Here is a 16,612-nt window from a genome sequence, read left to right on the forward strand (position 1 = left end):
CTTTGTGCCAATGATGTTGTGCTTGCGAGGATCTGGACGTTTGACCAGTTCCCAGACATTGTTGAGCTCGAACTGATGTAATTCTTCTTGCATAGCCTGAATCCACTCAGGCTCCAGAAATGCTTCATCTACCTTAGTGGGCTCTACGATAGAGACAAAAGCAAAGTGCCCACAAAAGTTAGATAAATGTGAAGATTTTGAGCGAGTGAGAGGACCTGGTGCTTCAATGTCATCAATGATCTTCTCAATTTGCACTTCATTAGCGATGCGAGGATGAGTGGGTTGTCTTCGAGGAATTTGATCAGCATTCCCTTCAGGAGCATTTTCTTCAGCACCATTTTCTTCAGGTGCGCCAGCTCGGTAATCATCACGATCAGGAATGAATTCTTCAGCAGATTCTTCGGTAGGAATGACATCCTCAGTAGCCTTGAACTTGATAGAATCTTCAGGTGCTGGTTCATCTATCACAGAAGGTAGGTGCTCTCTTTGCGAGCCATTAGTTTCATCGAACCGCACATCTACAGTTTCAACAACTTTGTGAAGAACGTTGTTGAAGACTCTGTAGGTGTGCGAGTCCTTTCCATAACCAAGCATAAAACCTTCATGTGCTTTCGGTGAGAATTTAGATGTGTGATGAGGATCTCTAATCCAACATTTAGCACCGAAGACTTTGAAATAACTCACATTTGGCTTTTTGTCAGTGAGGAGTTCATAAGCAGTTTTCTTGAAGAATTTGTGAAGATATACCCTGTTGATGACGTGGCACGCAGTATCAATTGCCTCAATCCAGAAGCGACGAGGCGTCTTGTATTCATCAAGCATAGTGCGAGCCATTTCAGCGAGGGTTCTGTTCTTGCGCTCCACGACGCCATTCTGCTGAGGAGTATAAGGAGCAGATAACTCATGAGTAATACCAAGTTCATCAAGATAGCCATCAAGACCGGAATTCTTGAACTCGGTCCCATTGTCAGTTCTGATGTGCTTGATCTTCACACCAAAGTTGGTTGAAGCCCTCGAGGAAAATCGTTTGAAGACTTCCTGCACTTCATGTTTGTAAGTGACAATGTGCACCCACGTGTAATGAGAATAGTCATCAACAATAACAAAGCCATATAGAGATGCATCATTTGAAACAGCAGAATAATGATTAGGAGCAAAGTAATCCATGTGAAGTAATTCAAATGGACAAGTGGTAGTCATGACAGTCTTCGCTAGATGCTTGGCCTTTGTCATCTTTCCAGCTTCACAAGCTCCGCATAAGTGATCCTTGAGGAATTTGACATTTTCAATACCAATGACATGCTTCTTCTTTGCAAGCGTATGCAGATTCCTCATGCCAGCATGACCAAGTCGTCGATGCCATAGCCAGCCTTCTGAAGCTTTTGCAAGTAAGCACACAGCTGGTTGAGGTCCTGTAGAGAAATCAACAATATACAGATCTCCTCTCCTAAAGCCTTCGAATACTTTGGAACGGTCAGCTTCCATGATCACAACACAATGGTATCTTCCAAAGACAACAACCATATCGAGATCACAAAGCATCGAGACAGACATGAGGTTGTATCCTAAGGACTCGACAAGCATGACTTTGTCCATGTGTCGATCCTTTGAGATCGCAACCTTACCTAGACCCAATACCTGACTTTTGCCTTTGTCAGTGAAGATGATGTGCTTCAGATGTGACGGTGATAAAGGAGCATCCATCAATAGATTCTTGTCACCCGTCATGTGATTTGTACATCCACTATCGAGGACCCACTCGTTTGCTTTGGGCTGATCATCCTGCAGATGAATTAGTGCAACTTACGAACTCATATACTTCGTCAGTGAAGAATATGACATCAATATCATCAGTTCAATTTCATCAAGCAATAGCACAAATAAAACAGTATGAGGACGTGAGAAATGAAAATTCATTTCTTCATGATTAGCCTGCGTCCTTTCAGGCACACTCAGGTCTCCAGCAAATTCTTCAGTCGTTTTGAGCACGACTGGAGACTTGACCCTGCATAAGAGATTAGTTCTTTTTCTTCACCACCCACATCTGAAGGGGTGGCAAAGAATTCATCACTCTGCGAGCACCATATGAGAAAGGTGGCATAGAAGCTAGTCCACTTTGTTTCAAATAAGAGGGGTTAGGGTAAGCATATGAATAAGCAGAGAAATTCTTCGAGGACTTATGAACATAATGATTTGAAGAATAATGCGCATATTCATAGCCCTTAGCTCTACCCTGCGAAATAGAAGGGTTAACACAATGACGATCATATGAGGACTTTGATCCATTTAAGGAATTTGATCCATATGAAGAATTTGATCTAGAGTTCCTATTCTTCACAGGTGGTGTCATGAGGGCATTCACCTGAAGACTTTCAAGATAACTTTTGGGAACCCAGATTTTCTTCATAGGGGAACCGTTCCTGCAGTTAGTCCCAATGTATCTAGCAAATACTTCACCATTCTGATTTTTGAACAGTTTATAGTTGGAGTCAAATGACTCATCAGAAGAATGAGGATATTCACATGTAAATCCAGATAAGTTGGATGGATCAACTGGAGGTCCCTTTGCAGCAACCCATGAGGTTTTGGGGTACTTCTCAGGCTTCCAATATGTTCCATCAGCATTGAGTTTCCTCTCAAAATAAGTACCCTCTTTCCTAGGGTTTCTGTTGAGGATTTGCTTTTTGAGCACATCACAAAGAATCTGATGCCCTTTGAGGCTTTTGTACATGCCTGTCGTGTACAATTCCTTCAGCCCTGCATCATTAGTGGTACTAGCATTGTCCTCAGATGAGGAATTAGTGATAGCAGAGACAAGTGAAGAATTTGTAACATTTGAAGCATTTGAACATTCAGGTGAAGAATTAGCAGATTCTCGTTCAATGCACTTAAGACATGGAGGAACAAATTCTTCCTGAGTAGCGCTGATTTGTTGAGCAAGTAATGAATCGCGCTCCTTCTGAAGATCTTCATAACACACTCTTAGCTTCTCAAGATCTTGCTTTCTTTGAAGAAATTCATAGAAAGCTTCTCATGATCAGATGAGAGAGTGTTATGACGACTTTGAAGGTTGTCAAACTTAGACTGAAGTCTCTGAAGATTTTCAGTTAAGTCTTTAGTGTGGTCCATTTCATCACCCAACATATCATCACTTTTGTCAAGCATGTTTTGAAGCTTTTCAATAGCCTTTTGTTGTTTCACAGCAATCTTAGCAAGCTTAGAGTAGCTAGGCTTAAGATTTTCATCAGATTCATCCTCACTTGATTCAGAGGAGGGGTATTTAGTTACCTTGGCACCCTTTGCCATGAAGCAATAGGTGGGAGCGTAGTCATCATTGCCTTCATCATCATTGTTGGTGTTGCCATTTTCTTCAGCGTTGAAGATAGACTTGCTGACAAATGCGGTAGCGAGAGCTAGACTTGCCACACCAGACACAGACTCCTCGGATGCCTTCTCTTCCTCATGATTCTCAGATTCACCCTCAGAATTCATTTCCTTGCCAATGAATGCCCGAGCCTTCTTGGAGCTGCTCTTCTTGTGAGATGAAGACTTTGAGGATTTTGACGATGAAGACTTTCAAGATTTCTTCTTCTTCTTGGCATCATCAGAACTGTAATCCTTGTATTTCTTCTTATTTAGTTCCTTGTCCCACTGAGGACAATCTTGAATGTAATGACCAGGCTTCTTGCATTTGTGGCACAACCTTTTCTTGTAGTGACTGGATGAGGAATCGTTGCTCCTTGAGGATTTTCCAAAGCGACCACATCTTGAGAACTTCTAAAATTTCTTCACGAGCAGTGCTAGTTCCTGGCTCAGTTCTTCAGGATCACCAAGGCTGCTGGTAGAGTCTTCTTCCTCAGACTCAGAGACTGCCTTGGCCTTCAGAGCACGTGGTTTGCCATAGCTTGGACCATAGAGATCTCTCTTCTCAGCAAGCTGGAACTCATGAGTGTTTAGCCTCTCGAGGATATCAGCAGGATCAAGTGACTTGTAATCACCACGCTCTTGAATCATCAGTGCCAGAGTGTCAAATGAAGAATCAAGCGATCTCAGCAATTTCTTCACCACCTCATGGTCGGTGATGTCAGTGGCGCCAAGCCCTTGAAGCTCATTTGAGATATCAGTGAGGCGATCGAAGGTTTGCTGAACATTTTCATTGTCGAGTCTTTTGAAGCGGTTGAAGAGATTGCCAAGAACGTTAACACGAGAGTCACGTTGAGTTGAGACTCCTTTGTTTACTTTGGAGAGCCTATCCTAGATGAGTTTAGCAGTTCCAAAGTACTCACTCTACCATACTGCCCTTTACTCAGATGGCCACATATGATATTCTTTGCTTGAGAATTGAGTTGCTTGAATCTCTTCACATCAACAGCATTCAGAGAAGGTGTGCTGAGGGAACACCATTTTCCACAACATACCAGAGATCGTTGTTAATTGCTTCAAGATGCATTCACATCTTATTCTTCCAGTAGGGGTAGTCCGTGCCATCGAAGGTAGGACACCCAGCATAGACCTTGATCATACCTACGGTCGACATAACTAGAACTCCAGGTGGTTAAAGAAAAATCACACAGAACAAGGGAGTACCTTGTTCTGATACCAATTGAAAGTGTGTTATATCGACTAGAGGGGGGGTGAATAGGCGATTTTTATGAATTCTTCAGCGAGGAATTTGCTGGTGAGGAAATTCCTAAATGAAGAACTACTTGCAGCGGAATAAGTACTCAGAAAGGAACATAACAGAACACAGGCATAGTCATCATGATGAAATGAAGACAAGCACAGAGTACAAAAAGCGTAAACATAGGATAACACAAGGAAGAAGACGAACAAACTAAAGAAATAGAGCTGAGGAAATTGAGAAAGTCTTCATTCAAAATCTTCAAACAGATATGAACAGGCACACAACAACATACATGAGGAATTTAAAGAGTTGAGGAAAACAGAACCAGTAAGCTCGGTGAAGACAATGATTTGGTAGACCAGTTCCAACTGCTGGCTCAGTTGTACATCTGGTTGGATCGGCTGAGTATTTAAACTCGAGGACACCCAGTCCCGAACACACAGTCCTCACCGTATTCTCCTTGAAGTCACACAGACCTCGCCGAATCACTCGTGTTAAGTCTTCAGGTGACTTCCGAACCTTCAAAAACTTGGTCACTCGGCGATCCACAATTCCTCTTGGATGCTCTAGGCCTTGATGCCTAACTGTCTAGAAGAAGCACAATCTTCAAAGGAAACAAGTGTCGGATCCATGTAGGATCAATCTCTTCAATGATGCTCAATCACTTGGGGTTTTGTAGGTTTGGGTTTTGGATTTCCTCACTTGATGATTTTCACTCAAAGTCCTCGAAGGATGGGTTGCTCTCAAATGACAAGTGTCAGTTTCTCTCGGAGCAGCCAACCGGCTAGTGGTTGAAGGGGGCGGCTATTTATAGCCTAGGGAGCAGCCCGACATGATAAGACATAAATGCCCTTGTCTGATATGACCGTTAGGTGGGTAGATATTTTGGGACAGCTGGCGCATAGCACAGCAACGGTCGAAATGTTTGAGGTTCGGATTCCTCAGGGCTATCATGTTCCTCACTTGGTAGGCAATCCGCACTGGCGAATTCCTAACTCTTCAGTCAGAACAAATTCCTCAGAGACCAAAAGAACTTCGTCTCTGTCAATGAAGAATATGACTGAACTGTGCGAGATTTCCAATGGCTTCACTCGAAGGGATTGGTAGGTGTAGGATTTGAGTTGAGCATCACATGGAAATTTCTCCTTAGTATTTCCTCGACCCCCTTTAACAGTACGGTGTTTCCTATGACTCAAGAAAGATAAAATGAAACTATGAAAACAAAAGTCTTCGCGCTTCATGTTCCTCGAATGATTACCAAGTCTTCAAGGTCACACCAATTTCTTCACTTTCGAAGTCTTCAGAAAGTCTTCAGAAATCCAAAGTCTTCAGTCGAAGAACTTCATTTTTAGGGGTCGACTTTCTCTATAAATATCAAACTCCTCATAGACTTATAGACATGTGTACACTCACAAACGCATTAGTCTCTTAAACTATAAGTCTTCAATACACCAAAATCACTAAGGGGAACTAGATGCACTTACAGGCTTGCGTCACGGGCACCTCACGAGGTACCCCTGCCTTGATCTCTCCGCCTCCTTGCAAGCCAGCCTGACGAGGCTACTCCTGAGGAAGATTTCCTGTTGTCCGCCCCGCAAGGATTGGCCCCTCGCGAGGGTCTTGAGCTTGAGTTGATGAAGATGGGCCGCACTGGGCCATTGCTTGAGCCACGCTGCAGGCCGCAGGCAGGCAATTCTGGGGACCCCCGCTCCCAAAACACCGACAGTAGCCCCCGGGCACAAGGCGCGCCCGGACTTGGCTTAGCAGGGAAGCGAAGGGGAAAGTGCGAAGCGCCGCAGGCCCCATCAGCCTGCGGCCTTGGGCGCTGCGTGGCGGTTGATTGGACGTGGGCGTCTCTGCTTCCCCCACGCCCTCATTACGCGCCCGGCTAGGCAGACCCGCGGTTGCACACAGTCATTCCCTTTTCGCCATCCACGCGCTCCCCGTCCTTCCTTTCTCCCCGAGCTCCAACCTCCGCCTCCAATCCAACTCGAACCTCCCCCCCTTTTCCGTCACCATGGCGCCAATGAAGAATGGAAAGGGGAAGAAGCCCGCGCCTTCGCCCCGCTTGCCTCCGGCAGCGGCTCCTGCCGTCGATCGGTCAATCATACTCATCCCTGAAGCCTTGGAAAAGGTCCGCTCTGCTCTTGCCTCCATCTTCAACGAGTGCGGGAGGAAGACGGTCTGGCCCTCATCTCACTGCTCCTTTGACAGGGTCATCACCGAGGTCCGATTCTTCGCTGACGCCCTGTGGGCGGGTCTGGTTCCACCCTTTTCTACTTTCTTCAATGCGGTGCTCTCCCATTATCAGATCCACATGATGCACCTGGGTCCCGAATCCATTACCCTCCTTGTTGTTTTCCCATTTGTGTGCGAGGCCATGGTGGGCATTCCTCCTTCCATCGCCCTCCTGCGCCATTTCTTCTCTTTGCACCTGAGTGACCCCACTCAATGCTCGGGGTGCATGAGCTGCCTCGTCGTGCCGAAGACGGCTGCCTCGGGGATCGACTTCAGCCTTCCTCCTCCTTCGGCCAAGTTCCAAGAGCGGTGGCTGTATGTGGACGTCGGAGTACCCAGCCCCCTGCTCTCGCACCCAACCTCGCCTAATGTCCCCAACTCAGGCTGGGGTCATGAGATGCTCACGAGCCCCCGGCTCGCCTTCGTTTGGCGTCGCTTCCGGAATTTGAGGGTGCTCGACGTAACGGTGCCCAAGGTGGTGAAGGAGTTCCTTCAATGCTGCATTGCTCCTCTCGAGCGCCCTTCCCGCAGGATGTGGGCCTTTGCGGGGCATGAAGTCCGCATGAGGCTCCAGGAGGAAGATCTGGCGCCCGAAGTGCTGAGGACGGTGCTCAGGGTCCTGACTGGCGATCCCTCCCCGGGCAGCCTTCGACAGGGGGCTGCCCTCTTGTATCTTTGCTCGGGCAGGGCCGATTTTGTGAGGCAGCTGCTCAGTTTTGACGAGTGGGGGCTGCGTCCGGTTTGCCTCACGGGACCCCGCGAGAATCCAGTTGTTGCGGTTGCTCTTCTGGTTGCCCACGGCGATCTTGCCTCAGGTGGTGGGGCAGGGAGACAAGAACCATTGGGAGCTGAAGGGGCTGAAGCTGGGACGCTGACGCTGCGTGGAGCCTCGGAGGTGGCATCCCCTGAAGCCCGTTTAGGAGCAGCGGCAGGCGTGGAGTTGCGGCCTGCGGCTCCTGAGGCCGAGGCTCCGAAGGCCCCGGCCGTCCTTCATGAGGCGGCGCCTGGCGGTGTGTCCCGGGCCGATGCCTCTGATGCGGTTCATCTTGACGCCTCCTCCGCGTCGTAGACCGATCCTTGCGCCGAGCACTTGGGACGGTTCCGCATGGACTACGAGGCCCTCCACAAGAGAAAGGAGGCCTCGGGTGACGATGATCGCCCCTGCCACCTATTGAAGCGCAGGAAGTACTTCGCCATCGACGAGTAAGTCCTCCTTTTCGTAGTTCCTTAATTTCCTGTTGCTTCGGCTGACCATAGGCTTTCAGGGACTTTCCTGCCGAGTTGATGGAGACGGCTGGGGAGCCATTCCCTCGAGCTTCACCTCCTCCGCCGATTCTGAGTGCCCCGAGTTCGAGTACCGCCCTTGCCGTGGGGCTGCTTGGAGAAGTAGGACGCCCCATGGAGTACCTTGATCTCGCGCGCCTCGCGCCCCTCCTTCGCGAGCCCTCCTGGGGCTCGACCAGCCTGCCCTGCGCTCCCTCTTTAGTCGTAGACGGTGACTGGCTGAAGTCGATCTTGCGTTCCTCCTCGAGGGACGAACCGGTGCCAGGCTGGATCCATGGCAGGGCCCATCCGGCGGTTATGGGGGCGCCAGCCCCCAGCACCCTGCCGAGAGGGGGTGTGCCGCCTCATGGCACCCCCGCATGCGCCAGGGTCGGGGGACGATGCAGAAGACATGCTTAGGCGCGCTCGGGAGCGCAACACCCTTCGTCAAGAGTTCCTTCAGAAAGCGGCGGACGTGGTGAACCAACTCGGGGAGGAGCTTGTTAGCGAGGATGCACACCTCGAGGCTGAAGGCCTGCGCCTGGCCGATGAGAGGCGCAAGCTGAGGGTGGCTGTCAGCCTCGCGCGGCACCAACGTGATCTTGAGAACGCGAAGGCTAAAGCGTCGCTGGAAGCCTCATGGGAGGCCTGCTCCCAAGCCGTCGAGGAGGCCCAGGAAGCAGACCGAGGGCGCAAGGCTGCGGAGGAGCGCGCGTGGGAGCTCCAGGCCTGGAGCAACTCTCTGGAGCGGCAAGTGGAGCTGCGCCAGGTGGCCCTCGTGTCGCTGAAAAGGGGGCCTGAGGACGAGGCGGAGCTCCGGAGGTGAGAGGAGGCGCTGGCGCTGGGGTCCGCCGAGCGCAACCTTGACCTCGAGCGCTTGGAGACGAGGGAGCGTCTGGTGACCCGGGCGGAGGACGACGTCAGCGCGCGGGAAGCCCGTGTCCAAGAAGAGGTCGACCGCTGCGCGGCGGAAGCTCGCTCCAATCTCGAGCACGAGTACGAAAGAAGGTTGGAGCTGATCAGGGTCGAGGCTGAGGGCCGGACCACTGCCCTTGGGGCCAAGTTGGCTGAAGTGATGCGGCACGCGGATGCTTCCAGGGCCGCCCTTGGTGTTGCGCAGGCGGAGCTGGCTTCTTCCCGCGCCGAGGTGCTCCTTCTTCAATAGAGGGTTGATGGCGCAGAGGCCGTTGCGCGGCGGAATGAGGGCGAGATACGTCAATGGCAGACTTTGGAGCATGTGCATGGCCCCATGCTCTCCGCGCTCAGGGAAAGGGCCAACGCGGCCCTGGGAAACATCTGTGAGGCGGCCGTTGCGGAGCCTCGTGTAATCAACTATGCTGGCAACCTCCGGTTCTTCACAGATGTGGTGACGCAGCTGGAGACCCGGTTTGACAGGGCCCACAGGCTTGTTGAGGAGAGGAGTTGTGCCCTACTTGAACGTGCTTTCTCCCACGTCTTCAGTTATCTTTAGGACAGGGACCCCCATTTTGATTTCGACATTGCCATCGCACCGGTGCCTATAGCCATCTGGGGCAATCTGGCGCAGTGGGTGGAAGACAACGTGGATGCCCTTGTTAGGGCCTTCACCATCGATGATGATGGCGTGGTCGTGGCCGCCGACGAAGGCGGCGTGGTGAATGAGCATGATGCTGACGATGACGGCATGGATGATGGTGAGGCCAGTGAAGCCAGTGATGCTTCCGGAGGCACTCCCAAAGATGCATTGGGGGATTTGTCTGATTGATCGCATGTCATTTCCGCTATTTATCCTGCATGGAAAGAGTTCGGGCTCGGCCCTGAAGGTTGTAAGAGCATTTTGGGAGGGGAAGCCCCTCGTGTAAAAGTTTGCAGTTAGTGTACTTGTAGACATAGCGCCGCATGTATGCTCATGCTAAGCGATTGGCCCCACGAGTAGTCGGTTGACTTGTTTACCATTGACCCGGACGGGTCCCGAGCGAGCCTATGGGGGCCGCAGTGCCTTGAGTGTCTTCTGGGTGAACCCACTGATCTTGTGATGAGAACCTCCTAAGAGGGCGCGGTGACATCGGTCCGAATGATAGACGTGTCTGGCCCAGCCCGGCTCGCGAGGGGCTCGCGAGGGGAGGCAGATGACGCTAACTTTGGACGCAAAGCTAAAACCATAATGCAAGAGATTGCTCGAACGAGACTAAATACCCCTTCCCCAAACACACGCAAGTCTCAAGCTCAAATTCAAATCGAAGAAACTTGACAACAGAGAGAAGGCAAAAAAGCAAAAAGCCGCGTCCGGCACCTAGTCTAGTCTTTGATGTCTTCTCACCAGCGCAGAGCTAAGTGCTGCCACTGGGCATTGGCGGGAGCCCCCGAGGCCCAAGGGCGGCTCTCCGGAGACTCCGGGGCGTGTACAGCCTCAAACTCATTATTACGTGAGCTTCACAGGCACCGGGCCTTCTTCACAGGTACCGGCCTTGCTTCATATCGCCAGGCGAGGGCCCCGCCTTGCACCACGGGTCCTCTGCCTGTGGCAGGCCCAGGGGCACCTCCCCGGCAGAGGGCCTACCTCCTGAGGATGTCTTGCTCCAAGGGCCACGGGGGTGAGCCCGGATCTCGGCCCCTCTCTTGCAGCCCCCGGTGCCCTCCTCCTGAGGGGTAGGAGGCTGCAGCATTGGGGCAGCCATCTGCTACCGCGACCTGTACCTCCTGCGACCCCTGGTTAGCATAAGCTTGCTCCTGACGAATAAGTGGTACCCAATAGTTGCCGCCACCAGCGCGGTTGTCGAGGCTCTCATGGGGTTCCTAAAAGAGCTCAGCTTCTGGCGCTTCCTCCCCCTAACCTGGCCCAAGGAACAAGCCGTGGTCTTCTTCCAGTGCGCACTCTTGATCCACCATGTGGGGCACATAGGCTTCTGGGGCCGCCGTCCCGAGGGCCTCGTCGTAGTTGTCGGATTTCGGGTTCCGGCAAACCCTCAAGGTTCGAACTCTGGGGTGGCACGGAGATCGCACCTCCTACCTACCTACATCTCGTCGCCTCGCAAGGATCTAAACTACATGAAGAACAACACAAGGGACACGAGGTTTATACTAGTTCGGGCCACTATTGTGGTGTAATACCCTACTCTAGTTTGTGGTGTGGTGGATTGCCTCAGGGGCTGATGATGAACAATACAAGGAAGAACAACCTCGCGAGGGGTGTTCTTGAGCTCGTGTGGAGTTCTTATTTTCCAGGATTCGATGCCTGCCTACTGTGGCGACTATCTCTATTTATAGGGGGAGGCCTTGGTCCTCTTCCCAAATATTGAGCGGGAAGGGCGCCAACAATTGGCCATTTTGAAGAGGAACATCTAGTACACTTATCCTGGCTAAAGTCGGTGCTCGCCTGCCAAAGACTCTGACGATGATGCCGGCTTGGGCTCCACGATGACCTCCATCCTGCCATTCTGCTGGTCTTGGTCTTGTTACACCGAAATGGTTGCCTTTGCTTGATACCCTCGCCTGGGCTTGCTCCATTTGCACCAAAGAGGAAACAAGGACTCTACGCAGGCCTGCGGCCGCCTGGCTTCGGTCGTCATGGCTTGCATCACGTGCACCTCGTGAGGTACCCTGCCTTGATCTCTCCGCCTCCTGGCAAGCCAGCCTGACGAGGCTGTGCCTGAGGAAGCTTTCTCTCGTCCACCCCGTGAGGCTTGGCCCCTCGCGAGGGTCTTGAGTATGTGCTGATGAAGATGGGCTGTACTGGGCCACTCCTTGAGCCACGCCGCAGGCCGCAGGCAGGAAAATCTAGATACCCCCATTCCGAGAACGCCGACAGTAGTGCCCCAGACGCCACGCAGTCCAGCTTGGAGTGCTGTCTTGGGGGTGGTGGCGCGGTGGCCCGCGAGACCGTAGGCCGCGGTGTGCACCCTCTCACTGGTCAGAGGTGGAGCTGGCGCGGCCTGTCGCCCGGTGCCGATGACCAGGTTGGCGTTAAGGAGGCCTAGGGGTCTGCTCGGAGTTGCGTGGGTGCGTATGGGGCCACTGTACGGCACACCCTGTGTCATGCCCAATATGCGATACTATCCTAAAGAGACTCAAAGGTCCCACTAAGGATAGAACCGCATATTGAAACGCTTTTGCAAGGTGGATATCATTACATCAACATTACATAATAGATGGGGATACATACAAGAGGCATACAATGCCACACGAATACAACATCACAATACATAAGAGCATCATCTGACTACGGATGAAACACAAACAGAAACTCAAACAACATCCACCCTGCTAGCCCAGGCTGCCGACCTGGAACCTATCCCCTGATCCAAGAAGAAGCAGAAGAAGAACTCCGAAATAAGCAAACATCGCTCTCGCATCATGATCATCGCATAACCTGTACCTGCAACTGTTGTTGTAGTAATCTGTGAGCCACGAGGACTCAGCAATCCCATTACCATGGGTATCAAGACTAGCAAAACTTAATGGGAAAGGAAAGGGTAAAGTGGTGAGGTTGCAGCAGCGACTAAGCATATATGGTGGCTATCATACGCAAATAAGAGCGAGAATAGAACAAACGGAACGGTCGTCAACTAGTAATGATCAAGAAGTGATCCTGAACTCCTGCTTACGTCAATCATAACCCAAAAACCGTGTTCACTTCCCGGACTCCGCCGAAAAGAGACCATCACGGCTACACAAGCGGTTGATGCATTTTAATTCGTATCTGGTGTCAAGTTATCTACAACCGGACATTAACAGATTCCCATCTGCCCATAACCACGGGCACGGCTCTCGAAAGTTTAAACCCTACAGGGGTGTCCCAACTTGGCCCATGATAAGCTCTCGCGATCAACGAAGGATATACCTTCTCCTAGGAAGACCCGATCAGACTCGGAATCCCGGTTTACAAGACATTTTGACAATGGTAAAACAAGACCATCAAAGCCGCCCGATGCGCCGACAAATCCCGATAGGAGCTGCACATATCTCGTTCTCAGGGCACACCGGATAGGTCAGCCTACGAGTAAAACCAACCCTCGAGTTGCCCCGAGGTGGCCCCGTAGTTTGCCCGTTTCGGACCAACACTCGAAGGAGCACTGGCCCGGGGGGGGGGGGGGGGTTAAATAAATATGACCCTCGGGCTCCAGAAACCGAAGGGAAAAAGGGCTAGGTGAGGCAAATGGTAAAACCAAGGTTGGGCCTTGCTGGAGGAGTTTTATTCAAAGCGAACTGTCAAGGGGGTCCCATAAATCACCCAACCGCGTAAGGAACGCAAAATACGGGAACATAACACCGGTATGACGGAAACTAGGGCGGCAAGAGTGGAACAAAAGACCAGGCATAAGGCTGAGTCTTCCACCCTTTACCAAATATATAGATGCATTAATTAAATAAGAGATATTGTGATATCCCAACATAATCCTGTCCACCATGGAGCAATCTTCAACTTCACCTGCAACTAACAACTCTATAAGAGGGGCTGAGGAAAAGCGGTCACATAGCCAAACAATGGTTTTCTAGGAAGGGTGAACAGGTTAGAGGCTGACATGGCAATTGGGAGGCTTGAAGAGCAACTGATAGGTAGAGTGGCAAAGCGATAGAACGAAGCAACTAGCATAGCAATGATAGTAGTGAGATCCAGGGTAACGGTCATCTTGCCTGAAATCCCGCTAGGAAGAAGAACGAGTCCACGAAGAAGACAAGCGGAAGTAGTCGAACGGATCCTCACAACTCCGGAACGAAACCGAAGCTAACGAGAGAAGCAAACCGGAAAGAAGCAAACAACATGGTAAACAACCATCACATAAACATGGCATGATGGACAATCAAGTATGATGCATGACCGGTTTAATAAGGCATATCATGGCAAAGTGCAACAAACAATACTACAAGTTAAGTGGAGCTCAATATGCAACGAGTTGCATATTGACAAAGCACCACATGGACATATTTAGTTTAATCTCGTTTAAGCTACCAAACAATATTAAATGTTGTTAAACATGGCAAGAGGTGAAACATAAGTGATCTAACTATTTAGGCAAGTTTAAATGAGGCCGGAACAACAAAACAACAATTCCGGTAAATCCTCATGTTATTTAGCAATTTAATGCAACAACAATTTTAAATATTTTAAATGTTGTTATCATGATGCGGATGACATATGCAAGTTTTATGCCTTTTATGAAAATGTTGACATGAGCATCTTATGACGCATTTGGTCGCCATGGCAGAACAAAAGGGGTGTCACGACAACTGCAACGGAAATGGTGCCACGGCAACATTCCGGTGATCCGACAACTCATCGAGATGTCGGTGCAAAATAAAGTGTGGATGAACGGATCATGCAAGGATGGTGGGGTGATCCCGGATTGTCATGACCGGTTTTCCGGGTAATAAATTTCCAGAAAAGACCGTCGTGCTCATCAGCCCCAGGATTACTGTTAGCTGATGAGGCTCCAACTTGATACAGAAATTCCAAGCAGAAAACAAAATATGTAGTACAAGGCCATTCTGGCCTGTGAGTACAACAAATGGTTTCTAGTGGTTGATGGCAGAAGCGGGTTGTGAAACATCAGTGTCTATGGGACTCCATTTCCCACGGGAACAGCTGACCAGGTTAACTCCTATCTTCGTGAGGCTGCTATCTCCATTACTTAGGTTCCGGGGCTGTCATCGCGTCGCTCCTCTTCGTGCAAGAAAATCTGGCCAAGACAATAGCCAGGGACAAGCCAGTGAGTACTTTGAATTTACTCGCAAACATTATGAACACAGGTATAATATAACAATGATGTGCTGAAAATATTTTATGCTCATGACGTCAATCACAAAAGATAAATAAATCTCTGATGCGTGCAAGCAAGTTATTTATAAAATTGCAATAACATAGTAGTATTAAAATTTATGAAATAAATAACAAGCAAAGCCACAGTCGGGCGTCTTAGCGACACCACATAAAGGGCTTTAAAAGAAATGCCACAGTCGGGCGTCTGAGCGACACCACATAAAGGGCTTTAAAAGAAATGCCACAGTCGGGCGTCTGAGCGACACCACATAAAGGGCTTTAAAAGAAATGCCACAGTCGGGCGTCTGAGCGACACCACATAAAGGGCTTTAAAAGAAATGCCACAGTCGGGCGTCTGAGCGACACCACATAAAGGGCTTTAAAAGAAATGCCACAGTCGGGCATCTGAGCGACACCACATAAAGGGCTTTAAAAGAAATGCCACAGTCGGGCGTCTGAGCGACACCACATAAAGGGCTTTAAAAGAAATGCCACAGTCGGGCGTCTGAGCGACACCACATAAAGGGCTTTAAAATAAACAATCATAGTGAATATCCCGGAGGTAGAACCATCCCAGAGATACTCGATAATAACAATAATATCACGGGTTAGCCAACAATAATAATAGTCATAATTATCACAAGTCACAGGTAGTAGTTCCAGTTCTGGTTAATAGTTTCGCCTCCGAACACCGACACTAAGACCGACACTAGACCCATCCCAGACTGTAATCCTTAACCATGGACACGGCTATTTGAATAGGTTTAATTTCTGCAAAGGGTGTACTCTTTACCCCCGAGTAACGGATTTCTTTAGTCCATCGGGGCTAATTCCGTCTACGGCCTTTTTGTTGAAAACACACCTAACTTGCACACACCAGCTTAACTCACACGTGTCTGGAATCACCCACGACACCTGTTAAGCAAACTCTAAGTGGGGAGGCTACAACCTCGCGTAGCATGGGATCAAATTTATATCGCGCGCTCTAAGGGGTGGCCTCCCCTCTCGGTCCCAACCGGAAACACCCATGCCCCCGGACCAGGTGGCCTGCCTACCAGCTACAACCGGTATCTTCCACCATGGCCTCTCTGTACGGTGTGTGCTAGAAAGAGGTTGACAACTTACTGAACCGTACTCTACTTGCTGTAGAGACGAGTGGTAGTACGAAACAAGTATGGGGGTTACGGGAACAAGACTCGATCTACAGTCGACTCAGGAGGTTTAAGTATTCCCTGCATGATTAGTATAACGAATATATTTCATCCAACAGAGTCACCGCTCATATCACCTTACCATGCCATACCAGACATAACCGTCCCGACGGAGACCGGCGACAAACTCATGCCTACCCAAGGCAGAGGTTTTCCCGGTTTCCTGCCGGTATGCATGCAAGGCACATGAGGGTGATTATCATCACAAGTGTGTTCATTTCCAACAGCCTGGAAATCACTAATATGCACTCATGCATATGATCATACCACATGAAATAAAAAGTCCTTCGAAATGCAGTGGTGTTATAAATGTATCAAGGATCACACCAAAAATATTATGCCGGGATTCAGAATGCTTGCCTTCAATGTGTGGAAAGGCAGGGTGCACTCCAAAACTTGAAACATTTCTCCTCTCTTCAAAAATCCTATTTTAGCAATATAAAAGAATTAACACACAAAATAAAAACAGCACCAAAAGTTGTTCTGAATTTTTTTCAAATAAATCTTAAAATAAACTAGGTGAAATTTGAGAGAGGTAGG

This window comes from Triticum aestivum, chromosome 3B (assembly GCF_018294505.1).
Source record: "Triticum aestivum cultivar Chinese Spring chromosome 3B, IWGSC CS RefSeq v2.1, whole genome shotgun sequence".
Lineage (NCBI taxonomy): Eukaryota > Viridiplantae > Streptophyta > Magnoliopsida > Poales > Poaceae > Triticum > Triticum aestivum.